Source organism: Pan paniscus, chromosome 9 (genome assembly GCF_029289425.2).
Source record: "Pan paniscus chromosome 9, NHGRI_mPanPan1-v2.0_pri, whole genome shotgun sequence".
NCBI classification, from domain to species: domain Eukaryota; kingdom Metazoa; phylum Chordata; class Mammalia; order Primates; family Hominidae; genus Pan; species Pan paniscus.
The window spans coordinates 116,333,097-116,348,455 of NC_073258.2; the positions used below are offsets into that span (position 1 = coordinate 116,333,097).

General features: G+C 46.2%; 1 non-coding gene across 1 annotated transcript; it reads right to left on the bottom strand.

Moving 5' to 3' along the window:
- Nucleotides 1-2,278: 2,278 nt before the first annotated feature.
- Nucleotides 2,279-2,382, bottom strand: LOC112441305 (small nucleolar RNA U13). The gene has a single exon (XR_003029240.1). It is a non-coding gene; the product is annotated as a small nucleolar RNA U13 (small nucleolar RNA).
- Nucleotides 2,383-15,359: the final 12,977 nt, after the last annotated feature.

Below are 15,359 nucleotides of genomic sequence, written 5' to 3' on the forward strand. Positions count from 1 at the left end.
ATGGCTAGTAACAGACCTGGAAATCCTATTCAAATAGGCTATAGCCTGAAATTATATGCTTACCACCCTTCAATATAATGGGAGCCATTATGAAGATGAAATATGTCACATATGCAAAGTCTAGGGACCCCAGCCTGGCCCTTGGACCTCTCCCTGCCCTGGACACCCGTCCTCTTTCACCATTTTCACTGTTGGGGACTGACGGGCAACCAAGAGGGAGGTTTATCCAGCAGGCAGTCAGCACTGACTTCGCCTGTCAGGCGCAACACCATAAATAACATATTTTAACCAAAGAACACCCCAGCAACCCAATAATGCATATCTAAAGCCATTTTGACGTTGCAGAGATACAGTAATACTTTTATGCTTTGTTTAAAGAAATTGTTTGCAGCATATTTGTAGTGACATCACTCCAAAGAGTTTATTTGGGATGATTGATTTATAGGAATCCAGCTCCCATACCCAGAGGATGACACTTAAATCATATCTTCTTTTCATTTATAATAAGGAACAAAATGATCATATTTTGACAAGTCTGATCATTTTGGGGGTTGAGCAGGTTCCCTCAGTGGGCTCAGTCTATAGCTCACAGAACTGATAGAATATTATTGTGTCTCATTAAAATCAGCTGCAGCTGCTTCAGACGGCGGCCCCAAAGAAAACAAAGCTGCTGGCAGTTTATCCTAGAGTAGTCAGTCTACCTACTGATTTTTAAGAAGGGGACAAGTGGAAATCTTTTCAGTTGTGCTTGCCAAAGCCCATCTTCCCTGGGTTTGAACTTAGAACATCTCCTTAAAACAGACCGGCCCCACCTAGGGCTAACATCACAAGTCTTTCTGTGTCCTCTCTCCCCGCTTGATGCTACAATGCTGCTGCAGCCTCTGGCCTTCTGACCCCACAGAGGCTGTATCCCATTTCCAGGACTAATGGGAATCTAAACTGCCCAGGCTTAATGGGGAGGGTGACATTTGCTGTTTTGGCCCCTGCCTCCTCACTAAACCAAACAAGCCGGTTTTGTAGTTCTCATTTGTTTCCAGATTCACAGCCGGGGCAAAAGCCGCCTGTGTCACATCCCCAGAATCTGTGCTGTTATTTCCATATTTGTGTTCAGCTCCTGAGGCTGGGCTTTGGGTCATGCTGAGCAAAGTCTGCCTTCTGCCCTGTCTGAAAGTCCCCTTTCGCTCCCCTGCAAATGACGGCAGGACTCCTCTGCTGGTCTCCTCATCAGACTGGGGCCCGGCCCTGTACCGCTCCCACTTCTTGAGAAGTGAGTTCAGTCTGTGACAGCCACACAGTGAAAAGACCGGAAAAGTTCTCCCGGAACAAAACCTCACCAAGTTCTCGGGGTCCATGGCAGTCTGCGTAAGTGTAGTACAGTGAAAGAGCTTCCTTCTCTCATCTCCCTCTTTCATCTTCCCTAATCCCCTCCCCTCAACTTATCTTTTTTTTCCTCTCTGCCTCCAGCCCCCCTCCTCTTTCTATTCACTATCAAGAACAGCCAATTTAGCGGGCAGCCATACAGTTCCAGCAGAAAGCCCTGGGATCAGTGGCTATGGGGAATGGCACAGCCAGAAGGAGAAATCAAAGATGAAATGAGCATTTGGATCTTGCTTAAACTGAAGTTTAGCACCCTCTATGCATTATTCATGTGTGACATCGTCACCCTCTTCTCTACACTCTCCACTGAGCTCCAAGAGAGCCCTGAATCCTCATGGCTTTGAAATAATTTGCACAATGACACTGATCTATCTTCAACCCTGCAAACGCCCCATACAGGGCCAAGTTCTGGTCTGGCTCAGGTACAGGTGCAGGTCAGGTCAGCATGAAACCACAATCATACCCGTTTGGCAAGACACTTCAAGGAAGTGGGTAATGATTCACATTTGGTGTTTAGCTTTTGATACCTGTACCAAATGGTCAAAATCCTAAGCAAGCAACTGGTCTTGATTGGATTGTTTAAAAATATGAATTATTGACCTTGGGCAAGTCATTAGATTTCCCTGAGCTTTGATGTTCCGTCTCCAAAACTTGGAGTCCATGATGACTTCCTTACAGGGATGCTGTGAGGACTGAATTAGTTCATACGTATATGCGGACATGCTTTGTAAACTATAAAATACTGAATGAGTATAAAAGCAATTTAAAAAGGCCGAAGTGTATCAGGCATTCACGATGTGCTTGGTATTATGCAATTGGCACTTACTTGCTCATTTAATCTTCACAGAAATCCCCATGAGGTTGATACTATTATTCCCCCTCCTTTTTTTTTTTTTTTTCATGTCAGGCGGGTAATGTGCTGACGTTGTAACAAGGTTTGAAGGAGGCACATCTCACACATGTGCCTGAACACCCAATCATCTCGCTTATGAACTACAAAAGGACCTCCCCTTTCTTAAGATGAGGAAATTCAGGACACTCAGAGAGGTGGTTAAGGGAAGTCCAGAGCTGAGATTCTAGTCTAGGCTGTCTCTTCCCTCCCACTTTGCAGGTACCCATTCCAGACTGAGGAGCAGGTAAGTCTCCTGGCTTTACGCAGAAACACAAATATTGATTTACCAACAAGTCAAATATTTTCCCCTCCTTGGAATGCTCCTAAGCTGGAGGCAGTTGGACATCTTGGGCCTCTGCTACTTCATTTACACTGGTTTTCCATTTACCTGAATGGGTGGGCCAGTGACTATTTGCAAGGTTGGTTGGGAAGGGTTGGCTCTCAGCTTGGGATTCCTGGAACAGGTGCACTTGGGGGCCTCCTCTTGGCCTCCACCTCTGCGGATCCCAGGGCCAACCTTTTGTCTCAACCCATTTTCTCAGGAACTCATCTAAGAGAGCTACCCCCTGGCGGGAGTAAGCTACCATCTCCAAGGGCCAGCACAGAACTTTGGGAGTGCCAAATGTGGAGAGAAGGGGGTGTTAGGAGAGATCATCCCAGAGGATTACAGTGACAGGACACTTAGCCCTCCTCACAGGCGTGACTTTGGAATAATTACCCAGGGCAGACTCTCTGAAAGAGGAGGTAAGCTGGCTAAGGCTCTTAGAAGGCAGGCCTGATGACATTGTTATGTATCAGTCCAAGGCTCAGGACACGGCGGGGTCAGGTATTAGCTGATTATCTGATTCTGTCAGCAGAGAGCTTTCAGTGAGTCCACAGAGCCAGCCCCGAGATTTCCACACAGAAACGCTAAGCTTAGACACCTGCAAAGGAGTCCTCGTGTGAAGTTCTGCCCCTGGAAGTTGTCCTGGGTACTTACAGTATCAGCACTGGAGGCAGATCCTGCAGCTCCGAAACACCCTCCAAGCTTCACGTTGCCACATGGTTCTGGGAGATGAGGCCACGGCAATCTGTGGCTTCCCTTGCTCCTGAACTTGAGCCTCTGATTCCCTCTCCTGTTGGAGGCTTTAACACGGTCAGTCTACAGACACCAGTTTTGGCTGTTGAAAAGCTTTCGACCTCCAACCCTGCTGGGGGTGGAAGAGAAGGACAGAAGGGGAGTGAGGAAGAGCCACTTCTGTGACAGAAATCAAAGCCAAGGCAGGCAGACATGTAGGTGGACTTGAGCGGCAATTAATTCTTTTCAATCAGGAGAGAGGCCCAAATGACAAGAGGAGGCACTAAATTTAGACATAAAGAAGAACTTACTTGGTTTTGAAGGTTAGCCAGGATACCTCTAATAATTGTGTTATAATAACTGTAATTTTATTATTTACTATATTTACTGTTCTATCAACTTTTTTTTTTCTCTTCTTTTCTTTTTTCTTTTTGAGACAGAGTCTGACTGTGTCACCCAGGCTGGAGTGCAGTGGCGTGATCTCGGCTTACTACAACCTCTGCCTCCTGGGTTCAAACAATTCTCCTGCCTCAGCCTCCAGAGTAGCTGGGATTACAGGTAAGTACCACCACGCCTGGCTAATTTTTGTATTTTTAGTAGAGACAAGGTTTCACCATGTTGGCCAGGCTGGTCTCGAACTCTTGACCTCAGATGACCTGCTCACCTTGACCTCCCAATGAACTTTTTAATATTGTGTCACTTAATCCTTCCAACTACCCTATGAGAGAGGTATGATCATTAGATTTCTATTTTACATCTGAGAAAGCTGAGGTCCAGGTAATTTTTTTTTTTTTTTTGAGATGAAGTCTTGCTCTGTTGCCCAGGCTGGAGTGCAATGGTGCAATCTCAGCTCACAACAGCCTCTGCCTCCCATGTTCAAGCAATTCTTTTGCCTCAGCTTCCCAAGTAGCTGGGGTTATAGGCATGTGCCACCATGCCTGGCTAATTTTTTTTTTTTTTTGTATTTTTAGTAGAGACGGGGTTTTGCCATGTTGCCCAGGCTGGTCTCAAACTCCTGACCTCAAGTGATCCACCCACCTTGGCCTCCCAAAGTGGTGGGATTACAGGTGTGAGCCACTGTGTCCAGCCAGGTCCAAATAATTGAAATAACTCATCTAAAGTCAGCAATTTGAAAGAGACAGAATCAGAATGTAGACCCAGGCAATCCGATGCCACAGTGCAGGCTCCCAGCTGCTGTTTTCCAGGTGCCTCCATAGAAAGAATGGAGAAATGCTGGGGAGAGCTCCATCTGGCCTAGTTGGGTACACACCCGGGAGACAGAGGACTTCATGGAGGGCATTCAGGCTGTGGGGATCTGTGAATGTGGCATTGTCACTGATGTGGCTCCTTCCTTTTTTCCCTTCCCACCCAATTTCTCCATGTAGCACCCCTTCCACAAGCTAGCAGGAGGGTGGAAGTGAGGATGAAGGATCCTTGTGGGAAGCTGAGTCCAGCCCAGGATGCCTCTGCCCACTTCTGCTCTGCTCTTAGCACAGGTGCCTGGCTCCCACCTGTTGAGTTACAGGCCACTGACTTCCAAGTCAGGCCAGGAGGTCAGTCATCTTTTCCACCGATCCTCTGCCCTAAGCTGAGTTATCTCGCACAAGTGGTACCCACTGGACCCCGTAGCTCTGGCCCTGCTGGAACTCCCTCGCAGCTTAGCAGGGGTTTTAAATCTGGCCCATGAGGCCTTGTCAGTTTCAAGAGCCCCCCCGACCTTTTAATAAACATTTGCTTTGTTATCAGAATTATTTCCTAATTCATTCCCTTCTGTCCCTGAAAATCTAAATCCTATTTAAGTTAATGCCCTTCATTTTCATTTATAAAGACAGATACAAAATAATTATTTCCTATCTCTGTGGTTTCCTTATCTCCCGTCCTAATAATGCCTTCAGCAGATGAACATTCCCTGTCAGTTGAAACAGTTGGAGTGTTTGTTTTTTTCACTCTTTAAAGAAGAAAAATAAAATGCTTTCTCAGGCTTTGTCTCTTCTCTTCTCCTCTCTCCTCTTTTCTCTTTCTGCCTTTCTCGGCTCTTTTCTTCTCACTATCTGCTTTTCTCCCGGGCGCCCCCTCTCCCTCTTCTGACCCCCACAGTGACCCTTTCTCTCCCTCTCCTGTACCCTCTCCTGCTGTCCTGGCCCTTGCCCAGCCCAGTGTTGCTGGGCGCCTCTCATTTTCCTGTCCATAGTGCAATTTCTCTGCGGCCTCACATCTGAATTTCATCAGCCCCTGAGCCTGCCTTTGAGCTCAGGTCCCCCCAGCTAGTAAAACTGGTTTGGATGAGCAGACGCAGTCTCGAAAAGAAACATTCTTTGGTTTCCTCTCATGAAAACTAGTGAGCAGAGAATTCACAGTTCCCTTCTCCGGGCGCCTCTTTGAAGTGTTTGATTGAAAGGAGAGGGGATGGAAAGGGATGGGGTGATGGGGGTTGGTAGTGGCGGGAACAAGGATTCCAGCTTTAACTAGCAACTCTGAAACCAGTGACCCAGACTTCCGGCGACCCTCTCTGTTCCTTGCCCATCTGGGTAGGGGAGATGCTAACTGATTTTTGGCTATCTGCACCAGATCCAGTCTTCCACCCTCCTCTCTTTTGTTTTCCAGTAAAACTCAACACACAATTTAAATTCAGGGTTTGGGAGAAAGTCATTAATAGAGTAGGCTGATTTTAAGGGAACTGGTTCTGTTCTCAGAAAGCAGTTGTTCAAATCCTAACCATTAGCACATGCTGAATGCCTTCTATATGTCAGCTATGTAAATGATTTCATTTACTTCTCATGAGGACCCTGTGACCTAGCAGCTACTGTTTCCCCATTGTATGGATGAGGAAACTGAGGCTCAGAAAGACTGGGAAACTTGCTCACAGCCCTCAACCAGCAGAGGTACAACCAGGCCTCGAATCCAGGTTTTGCTTCATATCCCTCACTCTCTGACATCTAGGCCTTCAAGAGAAAGGATTTCTGTCACTCCTCTGGCTTTAAAGTCTTTGTCAAGGCCAAGAAGGAACTATGAAGAACTCTTCTGTGACGGTATCTAACAGGTGGTCTCTGAGCTCTTTTATCTTTGGTAGAGAATGCAGATTACCAGGCACAAAGATTTAAACCCACAAGAGAAAAATGTTTGAAAGCATGGTGCTACAGAGAGGTCAAGGACTAATGGATGGGGAACGGAATGTACCTACATCAAGTCCCTTCATTTTATAGTCAGGGAAACTGAGGCCTAGCAAGAGCTGGGTCTCACTCCTGCCTTCACTTAGCTCAGCAGCTAAGACTTGCTGAACCCACAAAGAGCTTTCCTTCATCATCTGGAGGGAGATACGGAAGCCACCTAGGGGTTACCCCAGAGAGGCCAGGAGACTTAGGGTAAAGAAGGGGTGTAGGATGGCCAGCAATGGCCAGAGGCTTCAGGATAAATGAGCAGTCATGAGGTAACACTTCTAGACTCCTAAACTCTGAAAGGGTAAGAGTCCCCATGGCCACAAGTCCTAAAAGAGGTACCCATTTTTGGTCAGTGGTTAGGGCTGGTTAGCGAGTGCCACCTTTCTTTTGGCTCCCTGGCCTGGGGTACCTGATCAGGCCTTGGGGAGCAGGTGACCTGGTTGCTCATATCACTTGGGCTCAGTGACATGCACAGGACCTTGTGAATATGATCAATGCAACGTTTGTGCGGCTCAGGCTGGAGGGCAGGAAGGATAATGTCAGCAAGGAAGTTCTCATAGCTGGAGACTATTTGCAAAACAGTGTAAATCAAACAACTCTTTCATAAGAGTGGGACACGGGGACCCAAAACCTTGGCAGTTGAAAGAACATCTCCCAATTTGATGTTTGAAAGGTGATAAGAAGACTTCCTGTCTCCTTGTCATCCTGTGATGCCACCATTAGAACCATTTTCTTGATTCTAGGAAGCACCTCTAAAAATACATATATGTAACTATTAATAGTAAACAAAAGCATGCTAAGCCATGGGTGTAACTGGTTTGATGTGGAGCCATGAAGGACTGGGGCTCCAGGGCAAGTACAGTTTGGTAGGTGTGTGAGTTGCTAGCCATGGGGCAGAGGGTGGATTTTGAAATTATCTGAGCATAAGTTCGTTCCTTCAGTGGGGAATCAGGACCTTGGAGAAGAAGAGGAATGGGAGAGGGCTTGGGGAAGGGAGAAGCAATCCTACAATGTGTCTTTCTGCACACAAAGGAGGCATGGCTAATCTCACATTGTTTATGACCACTGCTCTGGGGTGAAGGGAGATGTTGCATAGTGCAGAGAAAAGCAAAAATGATCTGGGAATGACCAGAGCTGGGTTCTGGTGCCACAGCTGTTTCTCAGAGCTTGAGTTTCTGGTCCCATAGAAAGAGGATGTATAGTTATCAGAATTTTCCAAACCTCAATTTATTCACACACTATTTTCATAAGTTTCATCAGAGCTTCAAATATATATTTTTTCAACTGGCTTACTTTTTTTTTTTTTTTTTTTTTTGTGAGATGGAGTTTCACTCTTGTTGCCCAGGCTGGAGTGTAGTGGCATGATCTTGGCTCACTACAACCTCCATCTCCCGAATTCAAGCAATTCTCCTGCCTCAGCCTCCCAAGTAGCTGAGATTACAGGTGTGCACCACCACACCCAGATAATTTTGTATTTTTAGGAGAGATGGTGCTTCACCATGTTGGTCAGGCTGGTCTTGAACTCCTGACCTCAAGTGATCCACCTGCCTTGGCCTCCCAAAGTGCTGGGATTACAGGTGTGAGTCACCATGCCCGGCCTCAATTGGTTGACTTTTAAAATTTGTCCTCATTCTGAACATACTAATGGGTTTGCTGTGGAAGTCATACTGTGTCCGGAATTGGTGGGTTCTTGGTCTCATTGACTTCAAGAATGAAGCCCCGGACCCTCGCGGTGAGTGTTACAGTTCTTAAAGGCGGCGTGTCCAGAGTTTGTTCCTTCTGATGTTCGGATGTGTTCGAAGTTTCTTCCTTCTGGTGGGTTCGTGGTCTCGCTGGCTCAGGAGTGAAGCTGCAGACCTTTGCGGTGAGTGTTACAGCTCATAAAGGCAGTGTGGACCCAAAGAGTGAGCGAGCAGCAGCAAGATTTATTGCAAAGAGAGAAAGAACAAAGCTTCCACAGTGTGGAAGGTGACCCAATTGGGTTGGCACTGCTGGCTCAGGCAGCCTGCTTTTATTCTCTTATCTGGCCCCACCCACATCCTGCTGATTGGTAGAGCCAAGTGGTCTGTTTTGACAGGGCACTGATTGGTGCGTTTACAATCCCTGAGCTAGACACAAAGGTTCTCCACCTCCCCACCAGATTAGCTAGATACAGAGTGTGGACACAAAGGTTCTCCAAGTCCCCACCAGAGTAGCTAGATACAGAGTGTCAATTGGTGCATTCACAAACCCTGAGCTAGACACAGGGTGCTGATTGGTGTGTTTACAAACCTCGAGCTACATACAGAGTGCCGATTGGTGTGTTTACAATCCCTTAGCTAGACATAAAAGTTCTCCATGTCCCCACCAGAGTAGCTAGATACAGAGTGTGGATTGGTGCATTCACAAACCCTGAGCTAGACACAGGGTGCTGATTGGTGTGTTTACAAACCTTGAGCTAGAGACAGAGTGCTGATTGGTGTATTTACAATCCCTTAGCTAGACATAAACGTTCTCCAAGTTCCCACTAGACTCAGGAGCCCAGCTGGCTTCACCCAGTGGATCTCGCACTGGGGCTGCAGGTGGAGCTGCCTGCCAGTCCTGCGCCGTGCGCCCACACTCCTCAGCCCTTGCGTGGTCGATGGGACTGGGCGCGTGGAGCAGGGGACGGCACTTGTCAGGGAGGCTCGGGCTGCACAGGAGCCCACAGAGGGTGGGGGGAGGCTCAGGCATGGCGGGCTGCAGGTCCCGAGCCCTGCCCCACGGGAAGGCAGCTAAGGCCCGGCGAGAAATCCAGTGCAGCGCCTGTGGGCCGGCACTGCTGGGGGACCCAGCCCACCCTCCGCAGCCGCTGGCCCGGGTGCTAAGCTCCTCATTGCCCGGGGCCGGCAGGGCTGACCGGTGCTCCGAGTGCAGGGCCTGTCAAGTCCACGCCCACCCGGAACTCCAGCTGGCCCGCAAGCGCCGTGCACAGTCCCGGTTCCCGCTCGCGCGCGTCTCCCTCCACACCTCCCTGCAAGCTGAGGGAGCCAGCTCCGGCCTTGACCAGCCCAGAAAGGGGCTCCCACAGTGCAGCCGCGGGCTGAAGGGCTCCTCAAGTGCCGCCAAAGCAGGAGCCCAGGCAGAAGAGGCGCCGAGAGCAAGCGAGAGCGCACGCCGTCACCTCTCAATACTTTCTGTAATGTATATTGAAACAAACTATTAAGTTCATTTAAGGCCCATCTGTGGGCCACCTAAAATTCCCTTTTGTGTTACCCATTTAGGAACTCTGGGCCAAGTGATCGTGGTCCACTCCTCCTCCATCTCTGTGATTCTATGGTGTTTTACACAGGGGAATACCTTCCTTTTCCTTTCTAAATGGAGGACAGGATTTGCAGAAGCTGTGAATCCCTACTGGGAAAGAGAAAAAGATCCGCATGTTTCACGGACGCTGAAGCCAGATTCTGAGAGGAATGACAAAGTCATTGCTAATTGTAGCCAATTACTCTATCGGGTGGTACTGGTAGGGAAAATGACTTTAAGTCTAGAGTTGCCTTGGAAAGAATTACCATACTGGTAAGTAATTTTGACTCGAGTAATTTTTAATGCTAAAATTTGCTACAAGTACTTTGAGAATTAAAAAAAAAAGATGGCCATGCCTTCATTAGAGCATAATAAGGCAGTTTTGTAATTAATAAGCTAAGCTACTAGTCACACCTGTAATTTGGGGTATGAAGATAAATGTTTACTATGTATTCTTTGTTTCTCCTTTTTCTGAAGAGTGGAATTATTTTCTTTCAGTTTCCCAGGGCCTGAGAAAACCCATTGGAAGGTGCCCTAGGTTTTCCAGGAGACCTTACTTTCTCTTCATCCCTTAGACTAAAGGCACAAACATCCACTGAAAAGGAATGAGACCGTGTGTCTTCAGCTGGGGCTCCTAATTCCTCCTGTGTCTTCTCCTAGCCATGAGAGAGTGGCTGGTTTCTTCTATTTTCTCTGTGCCTCAGTTTCATCATCTATAAAATGAATATGAAGTGAAATGGCCTGCCTGAACTCTGTGTGTGTGTGTGTGTGTGTGTGTGTGTGTGTGTGTGTGTGTGTAAACTCTAAGCTGCTGCTACATTTTTTTTTGTTTTGTTTTGAGACGGAGTCTTGCTCTGTCGCCTAGGCTGGAGTGCAGTGGGGCCATCTTGGCTCACTGCAACCTCCACCCCCTGGGTTCAAGCAGTCCTCCTATCTCAGCCTCCTGAGTAGCTAGGATTACAGGCTCGGGCCACCACGCCTGGCTAATTTTTGTATTTTTAGTAGAAATGGGGTTTTGCCATGTTGGCCAGGATGGTCTTGAACTCCTGACCTCAGATGATCTGCCCACCTGTGCCTCCCAAAGTCTGGGATTACAGGTGTGAGCCACCGCGCCTGGCTGCTGCTAAGTCTTTAAGCAAATACAGACATGATATAATTTAATGAGTTTATCATTTTATTTATTCTCACTCATTAAGTACCTAGTAAACACTATCACTTAGTCCTTCAGTCCATCCATCTATCCACTGATTCACATTTTCAACAAATATTTATCAAGTATCACTTATGTGCTGGATGCTGAAGGCGATACAAAAGAAGTGTAAGGGAGAGTTCCTGCCCTCCAAGACCTTATGACTTTTTTTTTTTTTAAAATAAAAAACGATGTTGGCATATGATAGTTAACTAGCAACATGATTTAGCAGGAGCCAATTACACCATGAATGATGCAGAGGATAAACATTCTAAGAAGTAACTGTTTTATATTATATAGTTTCAAATAGCTAGAAGGATATTGAATGTTCCCAAGACAAAGAAGTAATAAATGTTCAAGATGATGGGTATGCTAATTACCCTGATCACTATACATTACATATATATCTATCAAAACATCATTATGTGCGCCATGAATATGTACAATGATTATATGTCAATTAAAAAAAAAAACAAGGGAAAAGAAAAATCCTTTGAAAAATAATTTAGAGAAGGAGAGAAAGATGTTTGTAGGGGGATAGATTAAGAAACAATTGGGCAAGAGGAGACTTGAGCAGGGTATTGAAGGATGAATTCCATTTGTGTTGGAAGAGAAAATGATAAAGGTTAAGAATTGGGCATTTTCAGCCGGGCACAGTGGCTCACTCTTGTAATCCCAGCACTTTGGGAGGCTGAGGTGGGTGGATCACCTGAGGTCAGGAGTTCGAGACTAGACTGACCAGTATGGTAAAATCCTGTCTCTACTGAAAAATACAAAAATTAGCAAGGTATGGTGGCAGGCACCTGTAATCCCACCTACTCGGGAGGCTGAGGTAGGAGAATCGCTTGAACCTGGGAGGCGGAGGTTGCAGTGAGCCGAGATCACTCCATTGCACTCCAGCCTGGGCAACAGGTGAAACTCCGTCTCAAAAAAAAATTTTTTTTTGTTTTTTTTTGCATTTTCGATAGAGTATCAGCTCTGCCATCTACTTGCTGTGGGACTTTTGGCAAAACTGTTAACCTCTCTTATCCTCAATGCTTTCTTCTGTAGAATGGGAGTTGGCCTGGTTGCTCTAAAACTTTACGATCCAGTGAAAAGATAATCTTGACAAGGGAAGAGCATGAGTGATTTCAGTACAGAGGCAGGGGAAAGACAATGACCTTCAAATGGCCTTTCCTAATATGCCCAGAGTGACTGTTGTGCGTCAGGAAGCATGGGCTATGTTTGAATTGAGGGCCATAGCCTGGAGGTCTGATCCGAATTCCCTTTTCCTGGACTGGAAGAAACACAGTCTCACTATCTTGCCAACAACTGCCTGTGGCAAATTCAGTACCCGGCTTGATGTAGCATTTGGAGGAAATTTTTCCATGAAAACAAAAGTTTGTGCTTAATTATTCAGCACACTCATGCATTTAAAAATACTGTCCACTCTCTAACTAGCTGTCTTTTTAATAAAGCTTCTTGTCTCCCAAGGAGCTCGGCTCCCATTGTCTAAGGCTTCTTTATAAAGAACTCTGGGCTAGGCATAATCCCAGCTGTCCCCGGGTTTAGAGTGAAGCTTCCCCAGGCAGAGTGAGGTGTCTGAACTGCTTTTCCACAGAGATATAAGGAAAGCACATCTAAGCTCCCTAGGGGCTGGTGTAGGCAGAGTGTGGATGGCCATTAGACAGTGAGACAAGGTCATTTGCCCCTAGTGTGGCTGGTGAGTTTAAGGGGATCAGAAAAGTCTTTCTCCATACTGTTTCTTCATCCAATTTTATTTATCCATTCATCTGACATCTACTCATCTGGCCATCCATCCAACACATATTCATTGCCTACTGTGTACCCAACACTGTTCTATGTCCTGAGACCATCTGTACAGAGAAGAATCAATGTAGAACAATTTTCAGAGGAAACTGGGAATTTTTCTAATGGCCTAGAGGAGGCCTTGCAGTTTTTGCCTTTCCCCAATTTATTATCTGATTTCTTTGGAACTTGCTTGATGCATGGCATATGGGAGACCTGGCTCCACTGATAGAGATTATCTCATCACGAGGAGGGGTGTCAGACCTCAGCTCCCAGAGGGCAGAAACGTGTTTGTCTTGCTGACTTCATGCACAGTTCAGCCCAGCACTAGCTCAGCAGAAGGTGGATAACTGAAGGATCTGGATGGTTAAATGCTATTTATCAAAACAGCAGCCCACTTAGATACCAGAGTTGCCGCATTTAATGCAGTTACCAACCTACGTGTGTCCCCTTAATATTCTAGCCTACTTCCCCAGTCTCCTTGCTGAAGATGCCAGGAACAGCAACATCAAAGAAAGAGAAAGTGCCTGAAGTTGGAATAGTGAGTCATTCTGGAGTGAAGCCAGCGAATTGGGAGGGGCTGTCACTTTGCCCATGATCCTGCCAGAGGGTCTTTCTGCCACCATTTACCTTTTCTGAGGCGCTGACTTCTTTCTAGCAGGGGTGGAGACGTGGGTTGGGTGGTGATGGTTTGAGGAATGGAGTTTGCAGTCATCTCCAACTCTGGGCCACAGAAGGCAGATCAGGCTTACCAATCATTTGATTTCCACAGCTAAATAGAGGACAGTGAGAGGAAAGTAGCATTCAGAAAGAATTTAGGTAGACATTTGGGAGGACTTCCTGACTCTAAGGTCCCAAAGAGACTGAAAAGTTAATGAATTAGCCATGGCCATTGGTTTCTTCATCTGTTAAACTGGGATGAATTCCTATCTTGAAGGTGGCTATAATGACAGGATTTAAAGAGATAATGTATCTGAGGGCCCCAAGCACAGTGGTTGACACATAATAAGCACTTAATCCTTGTTGAATCTCGAATTTGAATATGATTCCTGGAGAGGAAAGAGAGGCTTCTTAGAGAAGGCAGCCTCTAAGCTGGACCATGTACATTCCTAAGAATATTTTGGCCAATAGGATACTGCTTTTTAAGGATTTCCCCCATGGACAGTCCATCTTGCAAATGACTCTTCTGATATTGACTTTAAAAATAAAATTGTTATCCTGAGCCTCTTTTGGAAACATAAAAAACAAAGTGCAAAGAGATCACTGCCGTTCTCAGATTCTGTGATTTGCCCATACCAAGAGTCAGAAGGTCTCCAGAGCCATTGGCACTGAGATCTGAACATAAGCTATGGTTTCTGAGCAGGTAGGAGAAAATAAAACTCCAGTATTTTGTCAATAAGTGCCTTAACTCAGTATTGCTAAGCTTATTATTTCCAATTCCCTATTCTTTTCTTACATCAAAAGTTAAAAGAGTAGGGATTCTCTACTTTGTCCCACTAAAGACAATAGAGTAGATAATAGGATGGCATTACAGCAGTGCAGATTTATAGTAGACATTGGCAAGAACTGAGATAGGAAAGAAGGGATTAAAATTGGACTGGATAGCCAGAGCTAGCCTGAGATTCTTTTTCAGACATCTTCAAGAATGGGAGAGGCTACTGTCTACCTAACACAGGTGCCTCATAAGATTACCTTGTAAGATTTCTTCCAGATCCAAGATTCTCCAGAGACAAGGCTGAGAAACAGTTGTCATGCTTAACTTCAGAAGCTGCTGAGCGTGGCCAGGGTCAGAAGCGGTCCCTTCAGAGGGACCTATGTTTTGTTTCTGCTGCCATTTGGTAAAGGGAGTCACCAGACTGGGAGAATCGTTTGACAAGTGAGGTCAGGGAAATGGCAATTGTTGATCCCAGGTGGCAAGAAAGCCTCCCAGTGAAGGTAAACAGAAGTGGAGATAGATCAAGGGGTGAGGGGTCAGTCCATTAGAAGGCTGACAAGGCCAGCTGTCTTCTGGAGTGTCTGGAGGGAGGGATGCTGATGTGATTGACCTCAGTCTTGGGATGGGAGCAGGAGCGGGGGAAAGGACGTGAGTAGCAGGATGGAGGAAGGAGACCACAGCAAGAGTGAGAAAGGGGCATCTATAGCCCAATTTCTGCACATGGATACTGCTAGCTTTGGGCAGTTTAGCCTTGTGCTGCAGTTGTGCCAAGTGGAGTTGAGAGGTTGGCTAAAAAAAAAAAAAAAACCCAAAAAACCTCTTACTCATTTGCATGTGGTATTTGCATCTCATTTGCATATATTCACTTAATGTCAGATGTGCACAACTTTCCAGCTTCTGCTTTTTCGCCTCCCCAACCTCCCACCTTGTGCCTTCATCTTCCTTTCTCAACACCTCTTCCTCACCCCATGAGTTTTTTCTCCTTATTGTGTTCTCTTCTTCCTACAAAGTAGTATGAAGAGCACAGCTTTGCTTCCGGGTAGAACTGCACTTTTGTCCAGGCTCCTCCATGTATCTGTCTTTTGGTCCTCAACAAACCCGTGGTCTCTCATATGCTCATCTGTAAAATGGGAACAATAATATCTATGTCTCAGAGTTGTTGTAAAGAATAAACTAAATAAAATCAGCATAAAGCACCTGGC